We start from the raw sequence: 24,282 nt of genomic DNA on the forward strand, positions 1-24,282 counted from the left end.
GCAAATTAGATTTGGACCCGTTTATACAGTTACTGTAGGCACATTACTGAAGTGGAACAAGTAAAAGATTTATTCCATGCTGAAAAGAAAAGAAAGAAAAAGAGCTCACACCTGAAGAAGGCTCCATGGCTGAAACGTGTTTTCTCTCTTCTCTCTTCAGCATGGAATAAACCTATTACTTGTTCCTTTGCAGCCTACACATGCTGATGCAGCTACCCACATAAATTAATAAATACCCTTATACACAAGAACACAATACCTAAAACATACCTCAGTCAATACGAAAATATTTCTTCAGTATATTTTCCTTAAAAAACGGAATAATTACTTTTAAAACACCAGTGTTTCCAAAGGGATGGGGAGACCAGCTCCCCTCCAGTCCAGACGAGGGCACTGTGAAAACAGGACAGCAGTCATCTGGTAGCTGTTTCCCAGAGTTTAAATTTGGCCCTGACTCTGAATGTGGTTTTGACTATTAAACAGGTATGTGACCTTAGAAAGACTGACAGTAGATACCAAACATTTCAGACTTACTTATTTTTCTTTTGGCCTCCTACCATAATACACTCCAGAAACAAAAAGGTAAGTACTTATTTAGTTTATTTTACATGCTGGATGTGAGATGTACCCCATCAAAAGGAGCAAGCCTTTTAAATACAGCCTACTGCCAACTTGTGTCAGAGGCATGTGTCTTTAACCTTAAAAATGAGACACATTCCTAATGTAACTGAGAAATTGTTATTTTTTAAAATACTTCTCTCAAGGTTGTTTAGAAAATAATTGCTTGTGATGAGCTTCCAGTTGTGACAGGCTGATCCAGGAAGGACTACTAAGACACATTTTAGTTTCCAGCTGTACTTTTGCAAACCCTTGTATTGTTGCCAGAAATTCAGGGTGTTAGGATATAAACGTATAAAAAATTAAACAGACCCAAAAAAGAAAATAAAAATAGAAGTGGAACAGAGAATCTGTCTTGAGTCAATGTCACTCATGATCTTTACAATCCCTCATACGGTGAAGGATGGTGGTTGACGTCCTTAAAGATCAAGTACTGATCAAATAGGCAGGGCCACAGCTACAGCTTGTGGCCTATCCAGATGAGTGAACTGTTGACAGCCTGTATAATGCCTTACAGTATCTTTCTTCCACTTCCATGCCAGTGTTTGATTAAGGCCCTTGATTAAGCTTATCTGACACTAAAATGTTGTTATAAATGTTTATTTTATCACAATTAGACTGCTGAAGTGTCTAACATACTACATAATCTTTATGGTATTAAACAAGCTTTCCAAACTTTGGTGGGTCATGTGCTAGCTGAATGTACTCTGCATCTCTCTAGATCCTTCTGAAATATAGAGTGGGCTCTATGCTCACATACTAGAATGCTAAATGCTGCAGCTCCAGGACAACTCAATTAATTGTTTCATGAATATAGTCCAACAGAACAGAGATCTGCTGATTCAGGCCATTTTACTCTGCCAACAGCATTTCTGGCCAGGTCTGTGGAAATACCATACAAATAAGTTCCAAAGGGGAAATGGGAGCCTGTGTGAAATACCAGTCCACCACTCCGCACGCATGCTCGCAGAGGTGATTTAGAAACTCCAATTAAGCTTAGCTTAGCCAGCGTGTCTGGTTTGATGGCATGTAGAAATTGGAGATCCCGGGACAAAACCCAGGCAAACACAAGATGAAAGAAGAAAAACACACCCCAGTTTGAAATCAAACCCAGAACTAGATATCTGTGACTCAGCAGCACTCTAGTACAGTATGTCAATATTTGTTAATAGTTACAAAAAATGTCTCTGTCTAAAACAAACTTTTTGATTTAATCACAATTTAGAATTAAAATGGTAAGTACCAAATGTTTTTTCATAAAGTCTTAAGAAGGTATGACCCCTTATATTGGAAAATATTATATTAAAATTCAGCTTTTCTTTCCTCTGCCTTCTACCAAATAACTACCAAAACAAGAAAAATATGTAAGTTACACAAACATAGATATACGCTTCCATAGTTGCTTTAACTCTTTCCAGAATAATGGCTTTCAAACTAAATCTCACATAAGATTTGAACTTCACTAAATTTGCTAAGCTAGTATATTTATTCCACTGCAATGGAGAATAACAGAATTCACATATTACGTTGGGAGCCTCATTTTTCACAACAGTGTTCAGTTCACTGATTCACTTGCTTAAAACACTGTTTGTCACATACTATTACCCAAAATAGGATATATTCTGTTGAAGGCCTTGTCACTCTCATTTAATCTCAGTAAGATACCAAACTCTCTTCAGTACATTAGGAATATATCTAGATCTACTTGGTTAAGTTGTTTGTTGTTAAAGTTGGGTTTTGAGGCCCCAGAATCTCATACACTGTTTTGTTGTATGTGCACAAAGACAAAGGGTTCCAGTACTTGCTTGATCTGGCTACCTAAGTACATCCTCCTTATAAATGAAACAAACTTTTCCATGTTAAATCAAACCTGTTCAGAGAACTGATATGACGAATCCTGTTCCATTGGTAGAAGTACTAATTCAGACAGAGACACACTTTAAAAATGACATTCACAAGAAAGACTCTTAAAACTTGTTTTCTAAACATAGGACAGTTCAGATAATTAAATTTGACTTACAACATTACATCCCATTCACTTTCACACAAAACATGTACTGTACTTTGATCATATACAGTATGCATCAAAAAGACAACACATGAGCTGGAACCACAAGCATCTATTGCATTTTACTCTCAGTATATAAATACAATCTTAAGAAAAAGTAACACGATTGCATATTCCATCAATTGGATGAGTTCCTCAGATCAATTAGCTGCTGGAAACTAAATGAGATTAATTAGTAATGAGTAAAACAGCCTCTTCTTGTTTGTATCCTTTTCCCATTCTTAATCAATTCAGGTTTGAAATTGTGATTGACTTGGCCATTACATTGATTTTGGGCTTTTCAAAACCATGGATCGATTGTGGGCTGACAACATACTGTATAAATATCACTGGGAAGGGCTTAACTCTTTAACTGTTCTTTAAGTCCATTTTAAAAAATGTCCAGAAAGTATAAGTTTTCTGTGTGATAAGTAATGAATTGTCTTTGACAGAGGCTTTTTTACTATCATTAATGTTCTATATTAACAATTAATCGATAATCAGAAATATTTCTTTCTATACTAAGAATTTTATTACTCATGCACTCATTCGCAGTGAAATGAAACAATAGTTTAATGTTCATATATTTGTATATTAAATGTAATCATATTCATTATGGTGTAATTAACATGTACTGTGGTGGAATTATGGTCTACTTTATCTGCAATAGGTTCATGTTGAGTAGGTAGTTGTGTCAGTATGCATAGGCTGCAAAGAACAGGTAAAGGTTTATTTCATGCTGAAAGCAAAACAAAATAGACACAACAAAAATAGAGAGATTTTACCTGCTACAAGACTATAAGAAGAGTTCATAAGACAAACAGTTGACAACTTGAAACATGAGAAATGGTTTTGAATAATGAATCATGAAAGAGTGCATTATTTCTAACAGATCTAGTCTCCAAAAAATAATTGCACAGTAGAAATATATATTTTTAAAATTTAGTTAATACATGTTGTTAAACATGTCATTCTACAACTTAAAACTGAAAATTATTTTATTTTTGCCATTACTGTGCAGTATATTAATCTGCTTTAAAAGAGTAAGAGGTCTGGAGAGAGTGTACCCAGCAGCCATATCACCCTGCATATCAGCCATATCACCCTTTGGATGAGACATAAAACCGAGGTCCTGGCTCTCTGTGGTCATTAAAAATCCCAGGGTGTTTCTCGTAATGAGTAGGGGTGTAACCCTGGCGTCAAATTTCTCATTGGCCCTTACCAATCATGGCCTCTTAATAATCCCCATCTATGAATTGGCTTCATTACTCTGCTCTCCGTCCCACTCATAGCTGATGTTTGGTGAATGTACTGGTGCACTATGGCTGCAGTCGCATCATCCAGGTGGGGCTGCACATTGGTGGTGGTGGAGGGGAGTCCCCATTACCTGTAAAGCGCTTTGAGTGGAGTGTCCAGAAAAGCACTATATAAGTGTAAGCAATTATTAATTAATTATTACCCTATAAATGCACTACTTTCTATGCTGGGGACTGACTAAAAAGAGCAAATTCCAACACTTAAGTTATCTGAAGTACAGCAGCACCATTGGAGGGTAGTACACATTCTGTTTACTCACATATTCTTTATTAAATTTACTTGGACAACACTCCAAGTTTTAACATGTTTTAATTTGAAATGGACATGATGTGTAATTTCACATACATGCTCCTAATTCTTTCATTTTCCAGCCTGATTAATGCACTTAGAGGCTAATGGCATCTTTCCTGGTCTTGCCAGGTTGACACAGATGTATGAATTTGTATGAAGTTGCTCAACATGAACCTAAAGAAGCACTGACTCTACAATGAAGTGTCTACATAGACTGCTCAAAAGAACTTACAAGATCAAAGCTGACATTTTAAAAGCAGTACAGCTTGCATTGCTGTCCATGGGAAAATGTGTAAACATCCGAGAAACCAACGTGCATCTCATTCTGCCCTCTGGTTGTATCAGCGAAGTCCATGTTAACCTGCCAAAATGCCTCCTACTCAAATTGTTACCTGTTATGCAATCTGTTATTATTAATGAGGGTTCTATTTTCATTTTTGCTGTGTTCTCACCAACTTTAAATGTACTGTATATAAGTAACTTTGCTAGATAAATACATAGACCTATACAGTACATGTTGCTTTGCACCCTATTTTAAGAATGGCATAAATCAACCAAGTAAGATTGTTTTTTGCTGAAAATTGCCAAAAAACAACAAAGAAAACTCTCTGACTTTCTGTTAAACAATTTACAATTCATATAAAATCTTTAAAAATGTATCACAGTAGGCCTCCGATGATAGTTTTCACTCCATACATCTGAATAAAGTCGTTGTCATTCAGGCTCTGAATTTCAGGCCTCACATTGCCAGTCAAACTTTCCAAACAAAGTTTTATTTTATATATACAGTAGGAAGATTTTCAAGGCATAGGACGTTTGTACAGCAATACTTCACAGCCATTTTTTCCATATCTTTAATCAGCAAGGTTTATTTTGCTTAGGTTTCTCCTGACTAAATTAAAGTTGCCCATTAGTATTCTTGCTGCATGTTTGTTGTTTGCAAGAAAGAATAAGAGATGCATAACTTGAACTATTAGCATATTATTTAACATATCAATTTACTTTTCAGATAATATTATTATTTTACATCTCAATTTACTTGTCTGAGAAATTGATTTCTTCACATCTTTGGTTTTCTTTCTTACATTATAAAGTAGCTGTTGTGTGATCAACAAATACACTGCAACTCCACTGAGTCCCCAGGGAATGTGCAACTAATTACGTTATATTGTTACTCCTCACTCATTGAGACAGTTGAATATTATCAAGTGGCAAAAAAGCTTAATTGGTAGAAAATTCAGTTTATGGCAGAGCTATTTATCTTCCTTTCCAGCCTTAGGATTTTTTTTTTGTCTTTTTGTCTTGCCCTTTTGTATCTATTCACATTTCTACTAAAGAAAAGTTTGTAAGTTTTTAATCATTTATAGAATTCTGACAATCATTAGTGAAAAGCAGATATTATCAGATTTCAAGTATACGATGAACAGTTCGTTCATTCATACATTGTACTGTAGTTGAGGAAGATCGTCTTCCATGAAAGTAAAGGTAACTAATAAGGACAATATGGCTACTTGTCTAGTAATCAATTTCTGTTGTAACACTTACTACAGCATCATGAGTACTTTGTCCAAAACTGCTTTGTGGGCAAACAAGAGCTTATCCAAGAAAAAGGGGCTCCAGCCTGAACACCCTACAGGGAACACATAAACGCACACATGCTCACATCAGGGGCAATTCTTCCCAGAACCCAATTAACCTACCAGTATATCTTTGGACTGTGGGAAGAAACCCACACAAACAAGGTCGAATATTCAAACTCCATGCAGACAGTACCCAGGAATTAAACCCAGTGCCCTACCACTAAGATGCAGCAATGCTCACCACTGTGCCACAGAAGTTTGAGTCACTACAGATTAAGCAATTTACTGTCTATTAGAACTAGCTACACTTCTGTAGAGAGCTGGTCAGGAACATTGGAAATAGGGTTGGGGTGCTGATATACAGTACCCTTGTTTGATTTGTCAGGGGTACAGAGGGCTCTATAATGGATTTCTTGGTGAGAACTACCAGAGGAATGAGATGGTTCAGGAGTATGTTTTCTCTCTGTAATTTCCACAGTTGGATTTGTCCCCTTTTTTTGAAAATTTCAGAATCATGACATCTTTGAAGTAAATTGGGATTACTTCTTTGCACCAGATCTGTATGCTAAGATTGTAGAAGTGTAGTGTGCCTTACTTCATGCTTATAAATGCCAATAGTAATTTTGTGATCTATTACTTTGCTGTTCTTAGTGTAATAGATTTCATTAACGTAACTTCTGAAAGAGAAGAGTTTAAGTAGTTTCAAGCTTGTCTCATAACTGGATGCTGTGGAACTGTATTAATACTATAACATTGGATTATTCACAAAATAGATCTTCAACATGCTTCTACTGTACCAATGCATACCAACTGCTATGCTTTACTTGATCAAATCTTCCCCTTCCTTAGGTGTCAGAGGCACTGGTCTTTTTGTTTCATTCTTGGTTGAGACTTTTCCCGAATGCATTTTTGAAAATTGGTCCTACTGTTGTAAGTTTACTGTCACTGCTCTGGTGGTGTAGACATCTTTGTGATTGTAATCAGGGACAATGACAATGGATCAAGTGCCAGTGTTTAGACTGTGGATATTGCCAGGATGGTTTGTGTTAATTTTTGTCTGGAAAAAACAAGGTGTTGGTGACGACAAGTCCATTCACGGACCATTTGTTAAGGAGAATATTATCATGGTAGACCCCTTCCTTGAGAATGGTTACATTCCAAAGACTACTATCTCCTCCATTCCTTTTCTCATCCAGATGAGTTAGCACCAAATATTTCGATATTAAGTACACCATGCTTTTACAGTATATTCATCATGTTGTTATGCTCGCCAAATCCTGCATTATCACTATCTCACCTCTAAGCCACCATTCCAGCTTCCCAGCAGAGCCCTTCCTGTTCCTGGTTTCCACTTTGCTTGGGCTCTGTCTGGGAGCTTTTGCCCCCTTGAGTCTTAAAGGGGACTGGAAGTCCAGTCTGAAGAGGGAACTGAATCTAAGCAGATGTCTCTGCCGGTCCAGTCTAGCTGGTGCCTGGGAAATTGGTTTCGTCCTCTTCCAGGTGCTTCCCCAGAGGAGTTCCTGGCCTTGCTGACAGTGCAAGCCGGGCTTGTTCTTTGAAGAACTCCCCAACGGTCAACCCCCCAAGACAGTGTTCGCCTTGAATTGGCCGATCTCCCAGAGCCCTCCAGAGTTCCCTGTCTGGTCTAGAAGGTAGGACCCTTCCACTCTCTGAAGCCCTCTTGACTTACTGTAGTACAGTTCTGGACCTTGGTGGCTCACCCTTTCCCTACCAGGCTTGCTTGCACTACTCTTCCTGCACTACAGTCCTCTAGTCTGTCCACTTCCGGAGTGCAGCATATATACTTGTTTGCCTTTTTTTGTTGTCTGTCTGGTAATTACTTTGTTATCCTACTGTGTTGGATAAATTACATGCTAGTACATGTACGTGTATACAGCTGTGTTTTACCTTGCCTTGTGTACTTGAGATTTTTCTGTGTATTTGTCATGAATACCAAGTAGGTACATTACAGCACACAGTAATTCAATCTCTCTGATATGCTTTCCTGTTTTAAAATAGTTGCATGCTACAGTATATTACATGATAAATTACCACATAAATGTGAGCCAAAGAATCGCTTTAAAGAATGGGACATTTTGTCTCTTTGAATTATTTATATAGTAATACATTCTTGAAATCTGTGGAAAAAACACAGACAATGGCTTTTTCAGCCAACCCAATGATCCCCTGAGATTGTCAGGGGTATGCAATATGTTGCAAACCAGATAAGGCAGCTTTATAACTCAATTTTGCATTTTGTTTCTACAGAGTACTTTCATACGCTCTTGAGAATCTGACATGTTTCATAAAAAAGAATGGAAATGATTGACAGACAAGCAATTGCAAATTAACATTTGCCAAAGCTCTTTATGTACTGTTTATTTATGTGTATGTACTGTATATGTAGGCACACAGGAAGGATAGGAACAGTTAGGAACAATGATTAGGAAGGAATTTTTTCACCATGCTAATCTGTGAAAACAAATGTGCTGTCTAGCACTTTGCTAGATCTCAATGGAATTGCTTGATCTTATTAGGCTAATCCCAAACAAAAAGGTGGAACAGAGAAGTGGCTGATCATAAATCCTCTGTTAATTTCCTTAAGTAAAAAGGAGTCCAGCCCAGTAAGCACCAAATGGAGGTTGTTATTAGCTAGAAGAGAAGAGTGAAGAGCAACAAGCCTCTGACGAGCACTGAAAGTGAGATGACAAAGAAGATTGAGCAAAAGAGGGATTGGGTGTAGGAAAACTTCCAAAATTAGTGCAGAAATATTGGTAGAGTGGAACATGTGCTGTAATAATCTGTAACTGCTGAATGCTGTAACATTCAGAGTGAGCAGAATTACTTGAATCAGAAGCCCATTCTACTTCAAGGGGCTGCAAACACCCATGCAACAAGCGTAACCCTCAACAGCAGCACATGTAGATGACATTTCTGTATCCGAAAGAGTTACAATTGCTACAGATTTGTTGTCCCCAGTGAAGGTGTTGGGAGTGATCTTGGGCCACTCACTTTGGAGGTGTGGATGGTGGTCAGGAATGGAGAAGGAAAGGGAGGAGGGCAAGAAGGGTCAGGGAGTGAGCTTTGTACAATAATTATAATATAAAGGGATTGTAAGGGGACAAAAAGGAGCTGAGATCTGCAGACTTTAGGATCATGGAGACAGAAATGCAAATTATGGTCCTATAATGTGCAAAATTGCTGGTATTGCGGATAGGGGAGGTCGGATTCATGTCAGCCCTTCAAATAATCTATTGATGTGAGAGGGGAGGATTGAAGATGAGGACTTTCTGAGGGAGCAGAAGGGGAACTGCTGAGGTGAAGTCTTCAGAGGAAGAAAGAACATGAGGCTGCAAAGGTATTTCAGAGCTGGAGCCAGAAAGAGGCATTGTTGGAATGAGGATGATATTCAAGCCACTGGGCACATGGGCTAGAGATGAAGGTGGAGGGGGTGGGGGAAGAAATCTGTGAATGAAACAATTCAGTTGAGGTGCCAGCAGGGAGTAGTGGAAGGGAATTCCACTACCAGTCATTGCCACAGTCTGGGCTGTGACCAGAACATCTGAAGGCTAAGGGAACACCAATGATGGACGCAAGTGCACCATCTTGTATTTGGGCCAGTAGGGAAGGCAAAGCAGATATTGATAGCTGTGTGCAGAGAGAAGAGTTAGTTGGGGTAAAGGAAAAAGATAAAAACACAAAAGACATTGCTGGGGCTCAGCACACTGGGCTCCAATGTCAAGTGTTGAGGAAGGGACAAAGAGAGGATAGGAGAAAGGAAAGAATGGACCAGGCAGGGACGGAGGTGGGTCAAGGGAGAAAAAGTATCAAAGATGGAGAGTGAAAAGTTGCTTCTTGAAACTATAATGAGAAAAGGAAACTACCCATTCTTTCAGGGTCATTTCATTGTCCTTTGCAGGTGAACCACAGTCCAATCTCTGCTTTCAGACGGAATTAGTGATGAGGACTCCATGGATGACGTGGTGAGAGTCATTGGCGGCTGCAGTTTTAGAATAGAACTGGCATCTGAAGGAGGATTGCTGGGCAAAGCTCAGTGGTGATACAGCTGTGGTTCAACTATGGTGGCTGGTTTGGAGGAGGGATACAGCACCTCATAGCTACGCTGGTCATACAGTCATAGCTATGCTGGTTACTTGTCCGGGGAAGGGTAAGGAAGACTGTGTAGGGGACGTGAGGTGGAGTTCAACTGACTGGGAAGTGAAGGCTAGGGGATTTTCTATTTTATTGTGAAATCGGGCTATCATCCTGTGACTTTAATGAATAGGTGGGAAAAATAGGGTTTGTGTTTCCTTGAGTAGGAGGAAGGAGAAGCAAGTGACAGAGTTGCAGTTAGGCGTGAGGTAAATCAGTCTTCTATCAAGATGAGTGTAATTTGGCACAGTGATGTATAAATGATGAAATAGAACCATGATTCTTATACAGTATATAGGAAAGCAGACATGGAAAAGGTAAGGGTTTGACCTCCTAAACTTTACTTTAAAACTATGTTAATACCATTAATGATGATGAATTACTTACAGTATCATTTATTTTGCTTACTTACATATAAGTTAATCTAGAATTCCCCAGATGTATTTTATCAATGTATCATTAACTCTTATTTTATTTCCCTTTTGTTAAGAAAGTAGAAACACAGTTATAGTTAGAGGAACTCCACATTTTCCCCCATTTTATTTCTGTGTGCACAGTGATATGATATAAACAGAACTTAGAGAGTTATAATACACCACAAGAAAGCAATATATAAATGAAGCACGAAAGCAGACCACTCAAGACCTGATGGTAAAATGTCTTGGTAACCCAGTCTTTTAATAGCTAGGTTTACATTAGAGTAAGGAGAGACCAGCTTCAGTCTTTTAAAACTCTAAAACAATAAATGTACTTATTGCACAATGTAATACTTCAATTGAAAAAAAGTAGTTTGACGAAATATATCACAAAAAGCGCAGAAGGACATCTTTTAAAATGACAGATGCTGCTTAAATGTCTGCATATGTTTTTGTCTGCAAAGGTTATTGTATTAGTGTAGTAATGAAAGAAAAAACAAATCTTTTGAGATCAATTAGAAAACCTAGTGTATAGTAAAGTAAGCTTTGGATATGTCATATAGACTTTAAATATTTCTGAATTGAAGGAAGGTAGTTTTCAAAATTAGTTACTTTCATTAACCAAAAGGACAGAAATGCAAGGTTATAGCTCCAGATGAATATTTACGAGGATGTCTGCTATTGTCACTGTTTGACATTTTGTACACAGAGCACTAGCTGACTCTTAAAATGCTTGTTAACTAGTCAATGTGGTGTGTTGCATAGCAATCAGAGTGATTATTTTCCTCATGGGAGTCATTTCTTAGAGGACATTGAGGTAAAAGAATATTGCAGGCATGGTCACATTGGGGAAACGGTCACATTGGGGAAACAGTCACAGGAATGTGGTCTGTCAGCCCATCCAAAAAACAAATATACAGTACCGTAGGAACAGAATATAGATAGTTATATTTAAAACAAGAAAACAACTAGCTGTTTTGAACAGAAAGGGTTGTCTTTTTAATTATATCCCTCACAAATTATTTCTTTCTTCAATTTGAGGTTTTAAACACAACATTCTTGCAATTGTAACATTAATATCCAAGGGTTTCATAATGCAAAAATAGTAACTATAATCTAATGAGGTTTTCAACCTTATGTTTTGGATGAGAAGTACCCCATAAATTAAAATTAAATTGAAATTTGTAATTATGCGTTAAAGCCCTTCTATTAATCAGAAAATGTCATGCAACACACCCAGTGCAAATCTTTCAAAGCATATCTTCTAAGCAAGAGCTTTAATTTTACACATTACCAGACTTGAGGTGAAAAGCGCCCCTTTGATTCTTTTGAAGCTCTGCAGCATTCTCTGAAGCAGAGACAAAGCATTGAAGCTTAGTGCAGGTAACCTACTATCATTTGATTTTTTACTATGTTAATAGGTGATAAGTCATTTCAACCTGATTACTTATTCACTTTGTCAGATTTAGTCTATCGCAAAACACCTATGATCTTAGCCTCATACACATGTATTCATGACACGTTTACCTGTGTGTTATAGGTAATATTCTAAAGAAAAGGGGATGTATTATGTTGACTGTCAATCAATAAACTTTCTATTATTAGTGTATTTCAATATAGAGCATTTTTCAAGTGACATTACATAAATTATACATATAAAAAATACAGTAAAGTACAGAAAAATACTAAAATGTTGTATTAAATTTGATTTAAAGAGACCGTAAGTACTTACATTTCATTGAATGCCTACCACCTGTAATTTGAGGTATCATACAGTATATTCTGCTTCTATCCATTACTGTTGTTGCTTGTCCAAAGAACTTTGAAAAGTTAGTTAAGTAAGATGTACCTTTACTAAATCGATTTTGATTATCCTCTAGAATTTGGACATGATCATAAGTCAGGTCTCCAAAAAGATTCTCTCTGGAATTGGGTACAATAAGAACTTTAAATGCACCTGAAGTTGCACAGCAAAGATTTGAGCTCATGATAGGTGTTATATTTTTCTGGTACACTGCTGCTGTTACTAGGTAGAGCTACAGTCTTTAAATTATGCAACTTTCTTATCTAGGTTAGCTAGCATAATGAGATAAGTAATAGGTTTATTCCATGCTGAAAAAAATAAAAGAGAAAACACAACGTTTTGGCCATGGAGCCTTCTTCAGGTGTGAGAGAGACAAGGCAGTAGGCAAAGGTAATGTAGTGGGAGAACAAAGGCTTGGAGGGAGGAGGAGTGAGAGGCGGGAGCAGGGGACAGAAAGAGAGGCCAATCAAGAGGTGTGAAGTCAGAATAGAAAGATGGCGCCGACAGGGAAGGCTGCCGTCCTGCGAGCTCCTATTTGTCCTTGTCTATTTCTTTATTTTTTGTTGTTTTTCGTACTGCTAACTGCACATACTGCTTGCTCAGTGATTAGTTATGAGCGACAAACACTTATGAACATAAGATCGAATATTAACACAGTTAAATCTACACTAATAATTACTGCCGACTATATGGACTGTGGTGTCTCACCTGTACCTGTACTGGGAAGAAGACGGCGTCGTAGGAAGAGGGGTAAACGGGCAGGCATTCTGGTAAGACCAATCCACACAAGGCTCCTGGCCCTGATGCCATCCCTGGTCGCGTTCTGAAGGCATGTGCAGACCAGCTGGCAGATGTCTTCTCAGGCATATTCAATCTCTCCCTAGCTCAGTCTATAGTTCCTTCCTGCTTTAAGAAAACCACCATTGTCCCTGTTCCTAAAAAATCCAGAGTCAGCTGCCTAAATGACTAGCACCCTGTTGCACTCACATCAGGTGTCATGAAGTGTTTCGAGCAGTTGGTCAAAGCATACATCACCTCCTCACTGCCTGACACCCTAGACCCACTTCAATTTGCATACCGCCAGAACAGGTCAACAGAAGATGCTATTGCCACTGCCCTCCATACTGCCCTCTCACACCTGGATAAGAAAGGAACATATGTGAGAATGCTGTTTGTTGATTACAGCTCAGCATTCAATACTACAGTGCCCTCAAAGCTCGTCATCAAGCTCCAGGACCTGGGACTGAACACCTCCCTCTGCAATTGGATCCTGGACTTCTTGACGGAACGTCCCCAGGTGGTGAAGGTGGGCACCAACATATCCTCTACCATGACTCTAAACACTAGAGCCCCCCAAGGCTGTGTGCTTAGTCCTGTCCTCTACTCCTTATTTACCCATGACTGTGTCACCAGGCATAACTCAAACTCCATCATCATGTTTGTCAATACAACAGTCATTGGCCTGATCACAGATGGTGAGGAGTCTGCATACAGGGAGGAGGTTGAAACCCCTGCAGTATGGTGCCAGGAGAACAACCTCTCTCTGAACATCAGTAAGACTAAGGAGATGATTGTGGACTATAGGAAACATCAGGGTAGAGACCACACAACTATTCATATCAATGGGACTGCAGTGGAGAGGGTCAACAGCTTTGAGTTCCTGGGAGTTAACATCTCAGAGGATTTAACCTGGACCCACTACACCAACACCGTGGTCAAGACAGCATGGCAGCGCCTGTTCTTTCTCCGCAGGCTAAAGAAGTTCGGCATGCCATCACATATCCAGGCCAACTTCTACAGGTGCACTATTGAGAGCATCCTGACTGGTTGCATCACTGCCTGGTATGGGAGCTGCTCCGCACGGGATCGCAAAGTACTGCAGAGGGTGGTGAAGTCAGCGCAACTTATCACCAGCTTACCAAACTGTTTTCCCTCCTACCGTCCGGTATACCAAAGCATTCGCTCCAAGTCCAACAGACTACGGAACAGCTTCTACCTCCAGGCAATAAGACTGCTAAATAGCCAACCTGTAGCTCCTTAGCAAATCACCTGTAATGGCTACATGGACACACAATTCTCACTATATCCAGCATAACTGCACTACATGTACATATTGCATACACCATGGACACATAACAGCTCTACTCACATTGAGTTGTATTCAATTTAAAAAATGTAACCTGACTTTTGTGTTTTTGTGAATTTTTGTGATTTTTGTGATTCTTGTAATTTTTGTGAGCTCGCAGAAAAAGACATTTCATTGCAAGCAACTACTGCTGCACGCCATATTGTTGTGCATTTGATAAATAAACTTTGATATGATTTGATTTGAATAGGTGTAGGGAGGTGTGAAATGAAACTTCCAATGAACGGAGAAAATTTAAAAGAAGAGTAGTCTGTCATTAAGAGAAGGGGGAATGTGTGATCCTAGCTGCAGGATAAATTTGGTTTTGGTGGTCTTTCTGATGTATGAGTTTGGAAAACCGTCTTTGAGAACACAGACGGAGAGATTGGAGTGGTCGTGGCCGTCACTAGTGTTCCTTACAGCCTACGCATGCTGACGCAGCTACCCACCTAAACTACATAACGAGATAATTTTGATTACATGCAAACAAAGGAGTGATCTAATAAGATGGAGTGCTTAGTCACATCTATTCCAACTGTCAGTCAAGAACAGAGTCAAAAGGCTATATACAGTAATGTTTTTCAAAAAGCCTGGGAGTCAAAAGATTCCTATTATGTAAGCTTTATTCTGCCAGTATAATGTATAATGTCATTTAGGTATGGGAAGAAATGTAGCTTAACGTGTTGTCTACACAGAGAGATACAGAAATATATCTAATCTCTAATCACTCCATCAGTCTTTGAGCAGGTGCACTCGCAATTCAGCCTAGTATTATGTCATTCAATCAGAAAGATACTGTAAGTGTATGAGGGCTCTTATAAAAATTAGAATGCTGGGTTTCTTTCTGCTCTGCCACACTTAACTTTTTTTTGTTCAGAATAATTCAGTCAATGTCTCCGGAAAACAGGTTTTGAAATCTGCAACTTTTTAGTGTTATACTTTAAAAATTATACACTACGAATTTCCAAAATACAGTATACTGTGGAGTTCTTAGCTTGGTTTATGCACACACATATGTATTCATTCACAGTAGAAGTACAAAAATTGATACTGTATACAGTAGGTGCTGTGCAGAATTCACTCAAAATAAAAAGACATTGCTGAAACCAAGACCTAACTGGTCTCTACTGTATTATTTTGATTATAGAAGTGCATAAATTGCATTCACTATAGTCAGTTAACAGTATATCCCTCAAAATATATCACTGCATCTTATTAATAAGCACATTGTCTTATCATAGAGATAAAGAAAAATGTGTAGATTTTGCATCTGATTTCCACAGATGCAAAACAGAACTATGCATCATAAAAGATGCATAAGATCTAATGAACTTGTCACATTCTGTTATCAGTGTTCTTACATGTTGCTTGATCCCATATCAAGCAAAACGCTTCCCAGCTCTTGAATTATAGAATTTCCATTCCATTTAATTTCCATCTGCTACAGTCCTGCTAGTACAGTACATGGGTGTTTCTGTGTTATGTAATGCTCTTTTCTGCAGCACATAAATTAATGTCATAATGTTCCCTGAATTCAGGAGGATGTCCGAGGAGTGCACGATGTGATGCAAAATCAAATTTACATTCATTATAAACTGTGTGTGACAGGTTATTTTAGGAAGGGGTTGCAGTCACAGGTAATGTGCCACTAGAGGCCGCTTTACAGTCTATACTTGTAAATAGCCACACTAGGAGTGATTGATTTAGAAAAGGTATAGGGATTATAATTTCAGATTCTCACATTTGTGCATTTAGGCTTTTTTAATTAAATGGTGGTTGGGTGATTGTTTTTTTAATCCTGTCATTTTGCTGTTCAGATCTGAGAGGAGTAATCAAAGTTTAATATTGCATAGTTAGCTTAATGTTGACCTTCCTCTAGAGAAGGAGTTCCTGCGGTCCTTGTAAAAAGATTATTGAACACTGCTCTAATATGTTCCTTGAAAGAGTTGGACAGTCTTTTTCCTCTGTCAACTATGTAAATAGCCTGGCGGATTCTAATAGAGAAACAATTTATGAGATTGCTAGACACCCAATACCTGGGTAGTATATACTGTAAATGGCTAGGGAGGTTATGTACTGTATATACTTCATACTAGATATACCATATATCTGCAGTTCAAAGATGTCTGTAACAACAAAAGGTGCTTGGTATAGAATGGATGGTGGCCAATATTTTACTGACCATTCTGGCTTTGTTGTTTTACTAGTATTATATGACTTTACTCTAGAAAAGACTGGAATCTATACCCACCCTTAAATTAGGAATACAATTTGTCTCATTGACATCATTATTAGATCCTCCCCATTCATTCACAGATGTCAGCTTTTCATACCTCTCCCCAACATCTCCCTTTGTTTGGATGCTTTCTTCCCTGCTCTGTCTTTTCTTCACATGTGCTTTATATCCCTGCTACATTCCTCTTTCTCTCTCACCCTCGCAAATGGTTTGAGAAGCTTGTCTTTTCTTTCTGCTTTTCAATGTGGAATTGAACTTTTCTTGATCCTTTGTGGTTGTTGTGGTTTATTTGATTATTTTTTTTTGCTTCACACCTGATTTATCCTTGTGGACTATTCTTTCATTTACAAATTTGATTCTGTGGCAACATCCGTACAAATTCCTCTACAGCTGCAGTAGTTTAATTGTGATGTAGTTCTGCTGAATAGAAAATTGGGTCTTTAAGTGCTATTCAAATATTGGAGTTCAGCTGTACAAGCTTTAACAATGTTATAAGCATAGATTAATTTAATCTCTTAAAAAGATTATACATGAAATCAATTAAATAGCACATTTTGCTTTCAGGTTTGGTATTTTAGCTGTTACCATCTGCCATTTGTGATATTATGAAAACACCTGCTGTAAATAGCTTTGCCTGAACTCAAGTCTTCCTTTGAAAGAACAGCCTACCCTTTCAAATTTATATTAAGACATCTGACGTCAGCAACCATCCTGTCAGGGACACCAGTTGCCTGTTATAGTCCGATCCTGTAGATCAAATATTTATTCATTGCATTTAAGAGCATTCACAGTAAATGTGCATAGAATTCTACAGTAGATAAATTGGATCTCTATATCATAAATTAGTATTCTTAATGGAATATCTTACAATTTCTTTAGTAAAATGAGTATTCAAAAATATTTAATGATATTTTGATGACCTTCTACTGTAGTTTATTAAAACAATTTATTTTGCTTAATGAGTGAATAACCTAGTTTCTGTTAAAGGATGTTATGTCTTATCCACTAGAACTGCATCAGGGATTAAGTTAATGTGTAAAGCTTTAAAGTGTCATAACGGGGTAATAGAAAGTACTGTTTAAAGTAGGGCTGTGAAATTAGAATAACAATGCTGCTTAACCCTTAGCAAAACATGTGAACAGTCCATCTCATGTTGAGAATGACTCTAGAAACCCAAAACTTTTAAATTACCTACAAAATCATTATTATTCAAATGTTTGATTGTGATAAAGTTTTATGTTCCCATAATTGGTAAAAATGAATAAAATTATCAACGTGATGTATGGTATCAGTATAAAGTGCTAGAGTAGTAGGTAAAAGTAGTAGATTTTAAATTTCAGGGGGAAATGAAGGGTTTGAGACACAGAATGTGTGATGACCTGATTCGGTATAGAAAGTGGTTTATAAAAGAATAATGGAGCCTCAGCAAAGCAAATTTTGATACCCTAAATTTCTTTAAAACAAGTGAAACATAATGAATAAACTAGTAATTAGAGTGTCAAATACAGTATAACATTTTTTATTGTTTAAAGAGATCTCTTAAATACTAGGTTAGGGACCACAACATGGACATCTTTACAATTTTTCTTTCAGCGGTGTGGTTAAAATATTATTTACTCAGAAGCAAGACCAAAAAAAAAACAAATCCTAAAGTCTAAAAAAACTATTAGATAATAGTGAATTGTGTCTGTGAATGCTCTCTATCTATGTATGAACTTTAGTCTTAATGGAAACACATGGGGGTGATATGTGATGCAGGCTTGACATTCTACCAACTAGGCAACATAATGACAAGCAACAGGTAATGGGTTTATTCCGTGCTGAAAGAAAAGAAAGGAAACACAAATTTCGGCTGTGGAGCCTTCTTCAGGTGTGAGCTTTTTAGGATAATGTTTCTTTCACTCAAAAATATTGCTAGACTACAGTATGTCTTATGTTATCACTAACTGTGGCTGAAAAGCTGATCAACACATTTGTCTTCTTCGGAATTGACTACTATAATGCTCTACTCACTGGGGTTTCTAAATCCACATCGAACAAACTCCAGTATGTCCAAAATATGCCAGCCAGAGTCCTAACCAGGTCTAGTGGTCACATTTCTCTTATCCTGGAGTCCTTGCACTGGCTTCCTGTCCAGTTTCGTGTATTCTCATCGTACATATCTTATGTATTTTTTTTATTGTTGATGTTGTCGTTCTGTAAAATGCTTTGAGAAGTCACCTTTAAAGGTGCTATTTAAAATAGTTTATTATTATTATTTAAATGGGAGTTATTAACTGATGTTCAGGAGTAATAACAACAAGTCAGTTCACAGCTGTACATACTGTAGTCACCATCATCATCATCATTTATCTCAAGCATTCTTCCATCCTGTGCCCGATCTCCACCCTGCAGCTGCTCATTGGTTCACTCCATCTGAATGGGGCTCAAGCTTCTTTTTTATGTGGTCAGGAGGCTACCCATTAACCAAGCAGGTTAAGCCAAACCTATTTCACCAAGTATTCTGAACATTAAATTCTAGGATGTTGTTGTCCCACGTGAAATTACCTTGATTCCTTTTTTCTATCTTTATTTCTTTTTCGCAAGTGGCAGCCGAGTAGAATATGGGTTTGGACACAAGACTGTTGTTGGATTGAATCCCAGGTGAGAAGGCACTGTTGTACCCATGAGCAAGGTACTTCAGTAATGTAGTTCAGGTGGGAAGCTGCGTCAGCATGCGTAGCCTGCAAAGGAACAAGTAATAGGATTATTCCATGCTGAAAAGAGAAGAAAGAAAACAATGTTTCGGCCATGGAGCCCTCTTCAGGTGTGAGCTCTTTTTCTTTCTTCTCTTTTCTGCATGGAATAAACCTTTCACTTGTTCTACTTCTGTAATGTGCCTACTGTAACAGTATAAATGGGTCCAAATCTAATTTGCTTTGGATATTAAAGTATTAGACAAATTTATTTTTACACCAATCTCTCTTAATATGATCATCAAAACATTAACAACCACAAAACAAACAGTATTTGTGATAAATAAAACACACATGAAAACTGAATACAATATACCATATTATATGGATGTAAGAATATAACAACATTTCAGAAGCCTAGAGTGAAGTGTTTCTATAGACTATGAACTATCAAAGAATCATCTCTCCTATGGAATCAAATTCCTATAGTAATTGTATGACTATATGTGTACTGTACCTTACCTTATAAAATATGTATCAAACTACAGTTGCACATACATGTAAAACACTTAATGCCTAGGCATTTGTTTGGTATGCCATATTTTAATCAGGAGCTAAACGTGTTTTATCGTAAAGTGTTTAAATTGCTTTGGCTATCACTTGATATCTCGCACATACCGTAGTTCTTAATGGATGTTGCATACATTCATGTTAGACATAAAACAGTGTGATTAAATGGAAGAGCTAATTAAACCTTTCAGTCCTCTGAAACAAGGGTTGCTTAATTAACTGACTTCTTAAAATGTAAGTACCTGGTGTGCATTTATTAATCTTTTATTGTTCTTTTCTGAATTATAAAATAGATAATCACATTCAATCTAAAATAGGAGCACTCTTTCAATCTCAGAAAATCTGCACAACTGCACAACTTATTTATAGAAAAAAGAAAAACAGAATAAAGTAACAATACTACACATTCAATTTTGTTCTGTAAAAACATTCATATGACTTAAAAATAAAATCATGGTAAAAGATGGTATCTAGTAACATTTAGGGCAAGGGTGATTTCTTTTTTTATATTAAATTCTTATACCTGTACAAAAAGCCCAGGGTCCTTTTGGACAAGAAAAATGTGTGCTAGTTATAAATTGTATAAAAATATAGAACGGTGGTGTAAATTAGGAAGTACACATGCCCTAATACAGCTCTATGTGGTATTCTGATAATTTCATCAGAAGCTTTGAGCATTCACCACCTATCTGTACTGTTTTCTTTCCATTAACAAGTTTTTGATCTAATAAATGCAAATCATTGAATACTTACTTTCGACAGTCCTTTATGTGGAGTTTTAGAAATGTTCAAAGCCATCTGAAAATCTTTATAATTATCCTTCAAAATATGCCATGTTACTTATTCTATAAATTACTTTTAAAGATCACTAACAAGTTAGTTAAGCAAGACCTGCACTTTGTGAATTCATGTTGATTAAATTCCTTTGGAACACAGATGATTGTTTAGTTCTAAGTAATGTTTAAAAAACTGTCATATAAGATCCGTGTCGGATTCATGCTTTCATCATTAAAGGCATGAAGCTTGACATGTAATGTTAAACTTACCATGCTGCTATTATATAACATGTATGCTCACAAGGGTAAGTGTCATTCATTTTTGGCTGTCCCTCAAGGTCAAAGATGATTGCCTTTTAAGAATATGAAGTCTATGTAGTTGACTCATAAGGCTATTATGAAATTTTATATTACTGAGCTGAGCAGGTGTTGTCTCAGTTGATATCTGGATGAGTATTGAGAAATCCCATCATGGTGAGCTCAATTTCAAGTTTACTTTGCTTCCTTCCCAGCAAGACACATTTAGGACAACAAGGGGTGGGCTTCTTCCCAGATATCCTTCCTCCATCTGGTTTAGCCAGGGTCCATAATCTCCCAGGGGTTCATATCTTTGTTACATTTCTTCATGTTTATTTTTTACCATGTATTTGAAATACTTATTTTGGCCTTCTCTGGTGAAGTTGCTTTGGCTAAGCTGGTAAAGGAGAAGCATCTGTGGGAACCTGGAATCCGATATCCAGATGACATGACCAACACAGTAGACCAACTTAATGGCAGATTATCATAGCTTCAATGCTTTCTATGGAGGTGGTGCTTTCTATGGAGGAAACACTGATCTATGTGCATTTATCCTCCCAGTTGATACCAAATCAACAGTACTGGTGAAATTACTCCAATCTTTATAAGTGTCTCTTGTAAGATGTCCACAATTTAGTAGTGAGCAGTAAGGTAGGAATGACGACTACAAGGATGACCATCAAGGTTAGTTTCAATTTTGATCTAGTGATCCTCACAAAAACATATACTCAAGTATATGCTTTTGCTTGTTGGTGGAACGACTTCCTTTGATTTTACTTTATCTCACTGTACATTGCACTGAAACCCTTTCAAATGAGATTAATAATCCCATTGAAATAAATCAATGTGATTTTTCAATTAATCAATAAATCAATGTGATTCTATTCTTTTAATCATGAATTCAGGGCCCTAGTGCTGCAATGCAGCAATGCTCTAAATTCTTATTCTTTCAGTAAACCAAACCATCAACTGTACAACTTTAATCACTTACTGCTTACAGTACTTACACATTGTTCACCACTGCATGGGCTTCATTCTACTCTGTATAGGCATTTCTCAATTTCTAACTGCCTTATTGTTTTTTTTTTTGACTTAGTCTTGTCTTATATCATTGTATTTGAATTTTTGTTTTATATACTGTTGTATATTTGGTGGGTGGCATGGTGGCACAGTGGATAGCACTGTTGCTTTGCAGTGCTGTATGTCCTCTCCATGTTCGTGTGGGTTTCCTACCAGTGCTCTAGTTCCCACACACAGTCCACAAACATACTGGTAGGTTAATTGATTTCTGGAAAACTGGGCCCCGGCGTGAATGTGTGTGCATCTGTGTATGTGTTTTATCTGCCCCGCGATGGTTAGGCTTCTGTTCGCCCGTGACCCTGAACTGGAAGAAGTGGTTAGAAAATGAATGGATGGTTGGATATTTTATCATTTGTCCTCTGTTAGTGTAGTGCAGTGTATCTGATAAGAAACAACATTTTTGTGATTGATTTTCTGGTGAAACAAGGTGTCAGTGGTGAAAGGCAGTCTAATTATGCTGCAGTTTTCCTCTACCAAAAGCCAAAGAAATATTCTAGGTGACACAGCATCTTCCACCTGTTCTGCCATTGAAGACATGGCCGCCAGAATCATAACTCTAACATGTTTTCACAGTAACTGAAGCAGATCTGTAACTGAAGGGCCTACATTTTCTGCTTTGTGTCAAATCTGTCGTATCCTCATTTTTGCCTATTTTCTGCAAGTAACACAAATATGGATAGCATTTAAAAAAATATTGTATTGTCAAAAATAGCAAAACAAATATTGTAAAAACTGTATTTTATAGTTTTTATAATATACAAGAAGCAAAAAATCAAGGTTTTTGTCTTTGAAAAAACTATAATGCCATTTTTTTAAATGCCAAAGGGGCTTTTCTTTTATTAGGATTTAAAGTTCATCTATAATTAAACCCATCCATCAAGTTTTAGCAGATATAAAAGAAGAATACAAATTCTAGATAATTACATATCTGGAATATTCTCCACTAAACACATTCGTTTCATCCTACTTCTCAATCACATTGCATTTAAGACAATACAATTAAATGGTAGAGAATTTTTGATAGGCAGTTGTATGTGACTTCAGAAGTGAAAAATTTAAAAAGCTGTGTGGTTTTTCTACATATACAGTAATCTCACACAATATGATCTGCCTGGGACACAAGTACAACATTTTAAGTGGTAAATTTTAAGACATAAAATAATAAACCTTTGCAGTAAAGTATATTTGGATTTATTTCTTTAAAGATGTATTTTTTAAATTTGGTTTTAAATATTAAATCTGAATTTTATTCAATAGTCATCTACCCCAGCAAGCAAAGGGTTCAAGACAGGAAACACTGTATAGGATGCCAGTCCATCGCAGGGGGCACACAGACACAAACACACACAGACTCACACTAGGGCTAGTATAAGTGATGGCATCTTTCAAATTTCTTTAGTTTAAAATGCAATCGGCACACCTAACTGATTGAGTTAATCGTACAGTATAAAATTGATTCTACATCTGGAATGAAGGCTACGATATCAGCTTCAACAACATGGCTGAGTAGCTACCACCACTAACCAAAAAGGTGTCCCTACCTTCATTTCTAAAAGTATTTCCACTTACTGGAAACTTCCTCTGGTTTGTCTTTCATAGTTTATTCTGAAGTCCAGAATGCTTCTGGGAATTTCTGATGAATCATGTCCTTTCATGGTCTTTTTTGGTCAACACTAAAACTAAAATGGTTTGGTCCTTTTAGTCCATTAAGTGTAGTTATTTTTTAATTTGGTGAGCAAAGTTTTGTACTGCTTTCTAAATGAGTTCTTATAAATGCAGTATTCAACTTGAACATAATCTCTTGATTTAAATCTGTTCTTTTAACCATATTTCTAACATCCTTTTTTATCCAATCACTTGCAGCATTAGGGAGGAGGATTTAAATTGACAGGTTAGTGATATTATCACTTTGTATACCGAGTTATAGCCTTGGTTGTAGCCATGTCATCCACTGGTAAGAGGGAAGACAGTAATTGGGTGGACTGACCAAATGGGTTCTACCAAGTGAAGAGATTTCCACTGTTGTTACTGGATTAAAAAGGTAACTAGGCATGCCTTCATTCTGACTATCATCAGGGTGGTAAGGCATTATAGCACTGTTTGCAGTCTAGGCTCCTTTAACATGCAGATTTCCCTGCTACTGTCATGTTGGCGTCCTTCGGCTAGCAGTTACCCTGGGAAACCGTTACATTCTCACAGTTCTCCAGGGTTTTGCAGCTCTGACAGATCACAGATCACATTTTTGCGACCTGTGTTAATCAGCTCATTATTCAATTCCCGCTTTTCTGACTCAAGCTG

At 37.2% G+C, this 24,282-nt stretch overlaps 1 protein-coding gene across 6 annotated transcripts in view; it reads left to right on the forward strand.

The window, feature by feature from the left end:
- The first annotated feature begins 443 nt into the window (after window positions 1–443).
- Window positions 444–24,282, forward strand: part of gckr (glucokinase (hexokinase 4) regulator) — an 80,131-nt gene continuing 56,292 nt past the window's right edge. For 5 of the 6 annotated variants that reach the window (XM_069197777.1, XM_069197774.1, XM_069197780.1 and 2 more), the window contains exon 1: window positions 444–582. The gene's annotated coding sequence lies outside the window, so the exon portion shown is untranslated. Of the gene's footprint in view, window positions 583–19,183; window positions 19,230–24,282 lie in introns of those variants that run through there. The other variant, XM_069197784.1, reaches the window with a different exon arrangement.

Source organism: Lepisosteus oculatus, chromosome 2, assembly GCF_040954835.1.
Source record: "Lepisosteus oculatus isolate fLepOcu1 chromosome 2, fLepOcu1.hap2, whole genome shotgun sequence".
NCBI classification, from domain to species: domain Eukaryota; kingdom Metazoa; phylum Chordata; class Actinopteri; order Semionotiformes; family Lepisosteidae; genus Lepisosteus; species Lepisosteus oculatus.